A 12,090-nucleotide genomic window follows, 5' to 3' on the forward strand; every position below is an offset into this window, starting at 1 on the left:
ATTCAAAGCCATTAGGCCCTTGTTTATTTTCTGCTTAGATTACCTGCCCATTGATGTAAGTGGGGTGTTAAAGTCTTCTACTATTATTGTATTATTATGAATGAGTTTCTTTATGTTTGTTATTAATTAATTTATATATTTGGCTGCTTTCAAATTGAGAGCATATATATTTACAATTGTTAGATCTTCTTTCCAGATAGACCCCTTAATTATGATATAATGCACTTCCTCATCTCTTGTTACAATATTTGCTTTAAAATCTAGTTAGTCTGATGTAAGAATGGCTATTCTGGCTTTCTTTTGACATATATTAGCATGATAGAGTCTTCTCCATCCCTTGACTTTCCATCTATAGCTCTCTTTAGGTCTAAAATGAGTCTCTTGTAGGCATCATATAGATGGATCTCAGATTTTTATCCATTATGACACTTTATGTCTTTTGATTGGAGCATTTAGTCCATTTGCATTCAGAGTGATAACTGAAAGATATAAATTCAGTGCCATTGTGTTACCTCTAGAGTTGCTGTTTGTCATGATATTCTCTGGTCCTTTCTAATCTTTCTTGCTTTGGTCTTTTTTTTTCTCCACTCAAAAAGTCCCCCTTAAAATTTCTTGCAGGGCTGATTTATTGTTCAGCAACTCCTAATTTTTTGTTTGTCTGGGAATCTCTATCTCTTCTTCTCCTCTGAATGACAGCTTTGCTAAATAAAGAATTTGTGGCTGTGTATTTTCCCATCTAGCACTTTGAATATTTCCTGCCACTCCTTTCTGGCCAGCCATGTTTGGGTAGACAGATCTGCTGCCAACTTGATCTGTCTTCCCATGTAGGTTAAGGACTTTTTTTCCCTTGATGCTTTTAGGATTCTTTCCTTGTCTGTGTATTTTGTGACTATAGACAAGGCCTATAGTATGCCTTGGCGATGATTGGCTTTTGTTGAATTTAATGGAAGTTCTCTGTGGTTCTTGGATTTGATGTCTGTGTCCTTCCCCAGATTAGGGAAGTTTTCAGCTATAATTTGTTCAAATAAACTTTCTGCCTCCTTTCTCTTTCTTAATTTTCTGGGGCTCCTGTGATATATTTGTATCATTTGTAATGTGTTTTAATAAGTCACTGAGTTCCCTAAGTGTGCTTCATGGTCCATGACCTTTCTTTCCTTCTTCTTTTCAGCTTTATTTTTTCCTGCATTTTTGTCTTCTATATCCCTAATTTGCTCCTCTGCTTCGTCCATCCTCATTTTTGTGTCTTCCATTTAGGATTGCATCTGAGTTATCACATTTTTAACTTTGGCCTGACTAGATTTTAAGTCATTTATCTCTGTAGTAAGAGATCCTCTAGTGTCTTCTCTGTCTTGGTTTTTAAGCTCAGCTAATGTCCTTATGATTGCTGTTTTAAATTCTAGTTTATTTTTTATAAGTCTTTATATTTTGGTTACTAACCCTTTATCATATATATCATTTGCAAATATATTCTCCCATGCCAAATGTTACCTTTTAGTTTTGTTGATTGTTTCATTTGCTGTGCAGAAAGTTTTTGTCTTTTTTAAAATTTGACAATATTTTATTTATTTATATATATATATATATATTTATTTATTTATTTATTATTTATTTAAATTCAAGTTAGTTAACATGCAATGTAGTATTGATTAAGAGACTAGAACTCAGTGATTCATCACTTACATATAACATCCAGTGCTCATCCCAACAAGTGCCCTCCTTAACGCCCATCACCCATTTAGCCCATCACCCCCACCTCCCCTCCAGTAACCTTCAGTTTCTTCTCTGTATTTAAGGGACTCTTATGGTTTGCCTCCTTCTCTGTTTTTAATCTTATTTTTCTTTCCCTTCTGCTATGTTCATCTGTAGTGTTTCTTAAATTCCACAGGAGTGAAATTTTGTATTTGTTTTTCTCTGGCTCACTTATTTCTCTTAGCATAATACACTTTAGTTACACAACTGATGAGTGGATAAAGAATATATATATATATATATATATATATATATATATATATGTATATATATATACACACACACACACATACATATGCACACACATACATACATACAGTGGAATACTACTTGGTGGTGATCAAAAAGAATGAAATCTTGTCATTTGCAGAAGTTTTAATCTTAATGAAGTCCCAATAGTTTAGTTTTGCTTTTGTTTCCCTTGCCTGAAGAGACATATCTAGTGAGGAGTTGCTATAGCTGATGTCAAAAAGGTTACTGCCTGTGTTTTCCTCTTAGGATTTTAATAGTTTCCTATCTCACATTTAGATCTTTCATCTATTTTGGATTTGTGGTGTAAGAAAGTTGTCCAGGTTCATTCTTTTACATGTTACTATCTAGTTTTCCCAATGTCATTTGCTGAAGAAACTATCTTTTTTCCATTGGGTATTCTTTCCTGCTTTGTCGAAGATTAGTTAACCATAGACTTGTGGGTTCATTTGTGGATTTCCTGTTCTGTTGCATTGATATATGTGTCTGTTTTTGTGCCAATACCATACTTTCTGGATGATTACAGCTTTGTAATGTAGCTTGAAGTATGTAATTGCGATTCTCCAACTTTGGTTTTCCTTTTGAAGATTCCCTGGTCTATTCAGTGCGTTTTGTGGTTCCATACAAATTTTAGAATTGTTTGTTCTATCTCTGTGAAAAAATGGTGGTACTTTGATAAGGATTGCATTAAATCTGTAGACTGGGAACTTTAGACATTTTAACAATATTTGTTCATCCAATCCATGAGCATGGAATGATTTTCCATTTCTTTGTATCATCTTTAGTTTCTTTCAACAGTGATTTTCAGATTACAGACCTTTTACCATTTTGGTTATGTTTATTCCTAGGTATCTTATGGGTTTTGGCCCAGTTGTAAATGGGATCGATTACTTGATTTTTTTTCTGCTGCTTCATTATTGGTGTATAAAAATGCAACAGGTTTCTGTACTTTGATTTTGTATCCTACTAATTTTCTGAATTTGTGTATCAGTTCTACCAAGATTTTGGTGGAGTCTTTTGGGTTTTCTACATAGAGTACCATGTAATCTGTAAATAGTAAAAGTTTGAGTTCTTTATTGCTGATTTCGATGCTTTTAATTTCTTTTTATTGTCTGATTGCTGAAGCTGGGTCTTATATTACTATGTTAAACAATTGTGGTGAGAATGCACATCCCTGTCTTATTCCTGACTCTAGAGAAAAAGCTCTCAGATTTTGCCCACTGAGGATGATATTAACTGTGTGTTCTTTGTATATGGCCTTTATAATGTTGAAGTACGTTCCCTCTATCCCTACGGTGTTGAGAGTTTTTATCATGAATGGATGTCGTACTTTGTCCAATGCTTTTTCTGCATCCTATATGTCCATTTCTTTTTCTGGATCCTGTAACATCCTCCATATGCAGATATGATCTGCATCCTATATGTCCAATGCTTTTTCTGGATCCTATATGATCCTCTACTGAGAGGATCATAAAGTTATTATCCATTCTTTTACTAATGTGATGTATCACTTGATTCATTTATGAATACTGAACCACTCTTGTAGTCCAGGAATAATGTTTACTTGATCATGGTGTATGATTCTTTTAATGTACTGTTGGATTTGATTTGCTAGTATTTTGTTGAGAATGTTGCATCCATGTTCATCAGGGATACTGCCCTTTAGTTGTTTTGTTTGTTTGTTTGCTTGTTTGTTTGGTTTAGTGGACTCTTTGTCAGGTTTGAGAATCAGGGTAATGCTGGCCTCATGAAATGACTTGGGAAGTTTTACTTCCTTTTCTATTTTTTTGAGTAATTTGAGAGAAATAGGTATTAACTATTCTTTAAATGTTTGATAGAATCCTCGTTGAAGCCATTAGGCATGAATTTTAGTTTGTTGGAAGATTTTTGATTACTGATTCAATTTTCTGGATGATTATTGATCTGGTCAAGTATTCTATTCCTGTTTTGGTTTTGGTAGTTCACATGGTTCTAGGAATTTATACTTTTCTTCCATATTGTCTGATTTGGTGGCCTGTAAGTTTTTCATAATATTTCCTTGTAATTGTATTTCTGTGATGTTGGTTGTTATTTCTCCTCTTTCATTTGTGATTTTATTTATTTGGTTCATTTCTTTTCTTTTTATAAGTCTGAGTAGGGGGTTTTCAATTGTAATAATATTTTCAAAAAGCCAGCTCCTAATTTCATTAACCTACTGTTTTTTTTCTTTAGTTTCTATATCATTTATTTCTGCTCTCATTTTTTATTTCCCTTTTTCTGATGGCTTTATGCTTCATTTGTAGTTATTTTTCTAGCTTCTTTAAGAGTAAGGTTAAGTTGTTTATTTGAGATGTTTCTTCCTTCTTGAGGTAAGCCTATATTGCACTATACTTCCCTCTTATCACTACTTTTGCTACATCCCAATTGTTTTGGACCATTTTCCCCCATTTTTATTTGTTTACATGTATATTTGTATTTCTTCTTTAAGTTACTACTTGACTCATTTATTGCTAGTAGAATGTTGTTTGCCTTCCATGTATTTGTGGATGTTCCAAATTTTTTTTCTTGTGTTTTTCTTCAACTTTCATAGCATTGTGGTCAGAAAAGATTCATGGTATGATCTCAGTCTTTTTGTACTTCTTCAGTTCTGATTTGTGACCTAGTATGTGAGCTGCTCTGGAAAATATACCATGTGCACTTGAGAAGAATACACATGTATTCTGTTGCCTTGGGATGCAATGTTCTGAATATATCTGTGAAGTTCATCTGGTGCAGTGTGCCATTCAAAGGCATTGTTTCTTTGTTGATTTACTGCTTAGATGATGTGTCCATTTATGTGAAGGGATGTTAAAGTCCCCTGCTATTACTATATTATTATTAACGACTCCCATTATGTTTGTTATTACTTATTTTATATATTTAGTTTTCTAAGTTGGGGGCATAAATATTTACAATTGTTAGATCTTCCTGTTAGATAGCCCCCTTTATCATAATATAGTGCCCTTTTTCATCTGCTGTTAGTTTTAGGTTTATAATCTAGTTTTTCTTATATAAGTACTAATATTTTGTTCTTTCTTTTAGTGTCCATTTACATGGACAGATGGTTCTACATCCCCTCACCTTCAACCAGCAGGTGTGTTTTGTACTAAAATGACACTTTTGTAGGCAATACATAGATAGATCTTGTTTTTTATTTCATCCATTCGTATACCTTATGTATTTTGATGGAATGTTTTGTCCATTTACATTCACAGTAATTAATGATAGATATGTATTTATTTTGATTTTTTTAATATGAAATTTATTGTCAAATTGGTTTCCATACAAAACCCAGAGCTCATCCCAACAGGGGATCACCTCAGTACCCATCACCCACCCTCCCCTCCCTCCCAACCCCATCAATTTTTAGTTTGTTCTCAGTTTTTAAGAGTCTCTTATGTTTTGGCCCCCTCTATCTCTACTATTCTTTTTCCTTCCCTTCCCCCATGGACTTCTGTTAAGTTTCTCAGGATCCACATAAGAGTGAACACATATGATATCTGTATTTCTCTGTATGGCTTATTTCACTTAGCATAACCCTCTCCAGTTCCATCCACGTTGCTACAAAAGGCCATATTTCATTCTTTATCATTGCCATGTAGTATTTATTTATTCATTCATAAGTTGATGGACATTTAGGCTCTTTCCATAATTTGGTTATTGTTGAAAGTGCTGCTATAAATATTGGGGTACAAGTGACCCTATGCATCAGTACTCCTGTATCCCTTGGGTTAAATCCTAGCAGTGCTATTGCTGGGTCATAGGGTACATCTATTTTTAATTTTTTGAAGAACCTCCACACTGTTTTCCAGAGCAGCTGCACCAGTTTGCATTCCTACCAACAGTGCAAGAGGGTTCCTGTTTCTCCACATCCTCTCCAGCATCTATAGTCTCCTGATTTGTTCATTTTAGCCACTCTGACTGGCGTGAGGTGATATCTGAGTGTGGTTTTGATTTGTATTTCCCTGATGAGGAGCGACGTTGAGCATCTTCTCATGTGCCTGTTGGCCATCTGGATGTCTTCTTTAGAGAAGTGTCTATTCATGATTTCTAACCATTTCTTCACTGGATTATTTGATTTTCAGATGTGGAGTTCAGTGAGCTCTTTATAGATTTTGGACACTGGCCCTTTGTCTGATATGTCATTTGCAAATATCTTTTCCCATTCCCTTGGTTGCCTTTTAGTTTTGTTGATTGTTTCCTTTGCTGTGCAGAAGCTTTTGATCTTGATGAGGTCCCAATAGTTCATTTTTGCTTTTAATTCCCTTGCCATTGGGGATGTCTCAAGTAAGAAATTGGTGCGGCTGAAGTCAGAGAGGTGTTTTCCGGCTTTCTCCTCTAGGGTTTTGATGGTTTCCTGTCTCACATTCAGGTCCTTTATCCATTTTGAGTTTGTTTTTGTGAATGGTGTCAGAAAGTGGTCTAGTTTCATTCTTATTCATGTTGCTGTCCAGCTCTCCCAGCACCATTTGTTAACGAGACTGTCGTTTTTCCTTTGGATATTCTTTCCTGCTTTGTCAAAGATACGTTGGCCATACTTTTTGGGTCCAATTCTGGAGTCTCTATTCTATTCCACCGATCTATGTGTCTGTTTTCATGTCAATACCATGCTGTCTTGATGATGACAGCTTTGTAGTAGAGGCTAAAGTCTGGGATTGTGATGCCTCCCCCTTTGGTGTTCTTCAAATTTACTTTGGCTATTCGGGGTCTTTTGTGGTTCCATACAAATTTTAGGATTGCTTGTTCTAGTTTCAAGAAGAATGCTGGTGCAATTTTGATTGGGATTGCATTGAATGTGTAGATAGCTTTGGGTAGTATTGACATTTTAACAATATTTATTCTTCCAATCCATGAGCACAGAATGTTTTTCCACTTCTTTATAACTTCTTCAATTTCCTTCATAAGCTTTCTATAGTTTTCAGCTTACAGATCTTTTACATCTTTGGTTAGGTTTATTCCTAAGTATTTTATGCTTCTTTTTTTTTTTTTTTTTAATTTTTTTTTCAATGTTTTTTATTTATTTTTGGGACAGAGAGAGACAGAGCATGAACGGGGAAGGGGCAGAGAGAGAGGGAGACACACAGAATTGGAAACAGGCTCCAGGCTCCGAGCCATCAGCCCAGAGCCTGACGCGGGGCTCGAACTCACAGACCGCGAGATCGTGACCTGGCTGAAGTCGGACGCTTAACCGACTGCGCCACCCAGGCGCCCCAGTATTTTATGCTTCTTGGTGCAATTGTGAATGGGATCAGTTTCTTTAGTTGTGTTTCTCTTGCTTCATTATTAGTGTATAAGAATGCAAGTGATTTCTGTACCTTGATTTTGTACCCTGTGACTTTTCTGAATTCATGTATCAGTTATAGCAGATTTTGGTGGAATCTATCAGGTTTTCCATGTATAATATCATGTCATCTACAAAAAGTGAAAGCTTGGCTTCATCTTTGCCAATTTTGATGCCTTTGATTTCTTTTTGTTGTCTGATTGTTGATGCTAGAACTTCCAACACTATGTGAAACAACAGCGGTGAGAGTGGACATCCCTGTCGTATTCCTGATCTCAGGGAGAAAGCTCTCAGTTTTTCCCCAGTGAGGATGATATTAGCTGTGGGCTTTTCATAAATGGCTTTTATGATGTTTAAGTATGTTCCTTCTATACCGACTTTCTTGAGGGTTTTTATTAAGAAAGGGTGCTGAATTTTGTCAAATGCTTTTTCTGCATCAATTGACAGGATCAATATGGTTCTTATCTTTTGTTTTATTAATGTAATGTATCACATTGATTGATTTGTGAATGTGATCCAGCCTTGCATCACAGGACTGAATCCCACTGGATCATGGTGTATATATTTTTTTATATGCTGTTGAATTCGATTTGTTAGTATCTTATTGAGAAGTTTTGCATCCACATTCATCAGGAATATTGGCCTATAGTTCTCTTTTTTTTTCTGGGTCTCTGTCTGGTTTAAGAATCAAAGTAATGCTGTCTTCATAGAATGAGTCTAGAAGTTTTCCTTCCCTTTCTATTTTTTGGAACAGCTTGAGAAGGATAGGTATTATCTCTGCTTAAGTGTCTGGTAGAATTCCCCTAGGAAGCCATCTGGTCCTGGACTCTTATTTTTTGGGAGATTTTTGATAATGGATTCAATTTATTCTCTGGTTATGGGTCTGTTCAAGCTCTCTATTTCTTCCTGTTTAAGTTTTTGAAGTGTTTGGGTGTTTAGGAATTTGTCCATTTCTTCCAGGTTGTCCAGTTTGTTGGCATATAATTTTCCATGGTATTCGTTGATAATTGCTTGTATTTCTGAGGGGATAGTTGTAATAATTCCATTTTCATTCATGATTTTATCTATTTGGGTCATCTCCCTTTTCTTTTTGAGAAGCCTGGCTGGAGGTTTAACAATTTTGTTTATTTTTTTCAAAAAACCGACTCTTGGTTTCATTGATCTTCTGTACAGTTTTTTAGATTCTATATGGTTTATTTCGGCTCTGATCTTTATTATTTATCTTCTTCTGCTGAGTTTGGGGTGTCTTTGCTGTTCTGTTTCTATTTCCTTTAGGTGTGCTGTTAGAGTTTGTATTTGGGATTTTTCTTGTTTCTGGAGATAGGCCTGGATTGCAATGTATTTTCCTCTCGGGACTGCTTTTGTTGCATCCCAAAGCATTTGAATTGTTGTCTTTTCATTTTCATTTGTTTCCATATATTTTTTAATTTCGTCTCTAATTGCCTGGTTGACCCATTCCTTCTTAGTAGGGTGTTCTTTAACCTCCATGCTTTGGGAGGTTTTCCAGACTTTTTCCTGTGGTTGATTTCAAACATCATAGCATTGTGGTCTGAAAGCATGCATGGTATGATCTCAATTCTTGTATACTTATGAAGGGCTGTTTTGTGACCAAGTTTGTGATTTATCTTGGAGAATGTTCCATGTGCACCCGAGAAGAAAGTATACTCTGTTGCTTTAGGATGCAGTGTTCTAAATAGATCTGTCAAGTCCATGTGATCCAGTGTATCATTCAGGTACCTTGTTTCTTTATTGATCCTGTGTCTAGATGATCTATCCATTGTTGTAAGTGGAGTATGAAAGTCACCTGCAATTACCACATTCTTGTCAATAGGGTTGCTTAGGTTTGTGATCAATGGTTTTATGTATTTGGGGGCTCGTGTTTTCAGTGCATAGAAATTTATAATTGTTAGCTCTTCCTGATGGATAGTCCCTGTAATTATTATATAATGCCCTTCTTCATCTCTTGTTACAGCCTTTAATTTAAAGTCTACTTTGTTTGATATAAGTTTGGCTACTCCAGCTTTCTTTTGATTTCCAGTAGCATGATAGGTAGTTTTCCATGCCCTCACTTTCACTCTGAAGGTGTTCTCAGGTCTAAAATGAGTCTCTTGTAGACAGCAAATAGATGGGTCTTGTTTTTTTTTTTTCTTTATCCATTCTGATACCCTATGCCTTTTGGTTGGAGCATTTAGTCCATTTACATTCAGTGTTATTTTTGAAAGATATGGGTTTAGAGTAATTGTGATGTCTGTGGGTTTCATGCTTGTAGTGATGTCTCTGGCCCTTTGTGGTCTTTGCAACATTCCACTCACAGAATCCCCCTTAGGATCTCTTGTAGGGCTGGTTTAGTGGTGATGAATTCCTTCAGTTTTTTTTTTTGTTTGGGAGGACCTTTGTCTCTCCTTCTACTCTAAATGCCAGACTTGGTGGATAAATGATTCTCAGCTGCATATTTTTTTTTTTCTGTTCATCACATTGAAGATTTCCTGCCATTCCTTTCTGGCCTGCTAAGTTTCAGTAGATAGATCCGTCACTAGTCTTATCGGTCTCCCTTTATATGTTAGAGCATGTTTATCCCTAGCTGCTTTCAGAATTTTCTCTTTTTCCTTGTCTTTTGCCAGTTTCACTATGATATGTCATGCAGAAGATTGATGTAACTTATGTCTGAAGGGAATTCTTTTTGCTTTTTGGATTTCAATGCCTGTTTCCTTCCCCAGATCAGGGAAGTTCTCAGCTATGATTTGTTCATGTACACCTTCAGCCCCTTTCTCTCTCTCTTCATCTTCTGGAATTCCTATTATACAGATACTGTTTCGTTTGTTTGCTTCACTTAGCTCTGTAATTCTCCCCTCAGACTCCTGGATTTTTTTTATCTCCCTTTTTCTCAGCTTCCTCTTTTCCCATAATTTTATCTTCAAATTCATGTATTCTCTTCTCTTCCTCTTCAATCCATGCTATGGCCACCTCCATTTTATTTTCACCTCATTTGTAGCATTTTTTAGCTGTTCATGACTATTTCTTAGTCCCTTGATGTCTGTAGCAATAGATTATCTTCTATCCTGTATGCCTTTTTCAAGCCCAGCAATTAATTTTATGACTATTATTCTAAATTCTTGGTTTGTTATATTGTTTAAATTGGTTTTGATCAATTTGGTAGGTGTCACTACTTCCTGGAGTTTCTTTTGAAGAAAGCCCTTCTGTTTTGTCATTCTGGGTAGTCTCTGGGGTGGCACCAAACTGAAGGGCATTTCCCCTATGCTGTCTGGAGTAATTTGTTGTGGTGGGTGGACTGCAGTCAGACCTGATATTTGTCCCCAGCCCACCCCCGGGGCCACTGTCAGACTGGTGTGTACCTTATGTTCCCCTCTTCCAGGGACAGCACTCACTGTGGAGTGGTGTGGCCCCTATCTGGGCTACTTGCACACTGGCAGGCTTGTGGTCCTTCTTTGATGGGATCTGGCATAATTGCCTGGGTGGGTTCAGAAGGTGCACAGGTTCGGGAGGAGCAGGCTCAACTCGCTTTGCTGTCAGTGGTCCCCTGGGAGAGGGGCCCTTTAGCAACGGGAGGGAGGTAGATCCGTTGGAGAGATGGATCCACATAGGCACAGCATTGAATCTTCTAAGTTTTAATCTGAAATTTGGACTTTTCATTTTCGCGGTGACCCAGAAGAGCTCATTTGTGTTTTTAGATGTAATGCTTTGTGCTAAATTTTCTTAGTTCTTCTGAGTCTCTGTTATAGGTTTTACCGACCTAAGTAAGAAGTTTTGATAACTACTTTGCACTTAGGGACAGGAGCATGGGGTTAGAGCCCTCCTTTTTAATTTTTTTTAAAGTTTATTTATTTATTTTTTTTTAATTTTTTTTTCAACGTTTTTTATTTATTTTTGGGACAGAGAGAGAAAGAGCATGAACGGGGGAGGGGCAGAGAGAGAGGGAGACACAGAATCGGAAACAGGCTCCAGGCTCCGAGCCATCAGCCCAGAGCCTGACGCGGGGCTCGAACTCACGGACCGTGAGATCTTGACCTGGCTGAAGTCGGATGCTTAACCGACTGCGCCACCCAGGCGCCCCAAAGTTTATTTATTTTTGAGAGAGACAGAGAGAGAGAGAGAGAGACAAAGTGTGAGTCGGGGTGAGGCAGAGATCAAGAGAGACAAAATCTGAAGCAGGCTCCAGGCTCTGAGCCATCAGCACAGAGCCCGATGCGGGGCTCAAACCCACAAACTGCGAGATCATGACCTGTGGCGAAGTGATATGCTTAACCAACTGAGCCACCCAGGCACCCCAGGGCACTCCTTATATGATTATAAGAGCCATATGTCTTTTCCCATACCTATTAGTATCTTGGGAGAAACTTTTATTCTTACTTACAGCATAAGTTATAACTTACAGTAGAATCAGAGGAATGATTCTTATCCTGTGACTGGTTGTGTGTCTCAACCAAACATTGGTTGCCATACTATAGAGCTTCAGTGGAAAGGCAATACATGGTATGAAATACTGACCCATCAGGTAGTCATGCATGTGTAGGAAGACAAATCACTATTTGAAAGGTCGTCACTTGGTGATTGGAATTTAGGAAGCCACACTCCTAAAATAATATGGCTCACTAGAATTTTACAGAATACTTTTGCTGCTGTTGCCTATATCTCTTACACAGCAAACATCCTGATCTTCAGCATTATATGGAAAACCATCCATGGCATATATGTGGCATAGCCAAGGAGTTACTATTTGGATAAAGAAACTTATAAATATGAACAGGGTAGAAAAGACATACCTCCAAACTATA

The sequence above is a fragment of the Neofelis nebulosa genome, chromosome X (genome assembly GCF_028018385.1).
Source record: "Neofelis nebulosa isolate mNeoNeb1 chromosome X, mNeoNeb1.pri, whole genome shotgun sequence".
NCBI lineage: Eukaryota > Metazoa > Chordata > Mammalia > Carnivora > Felidae > Neofelis > Neofelis nebulosa.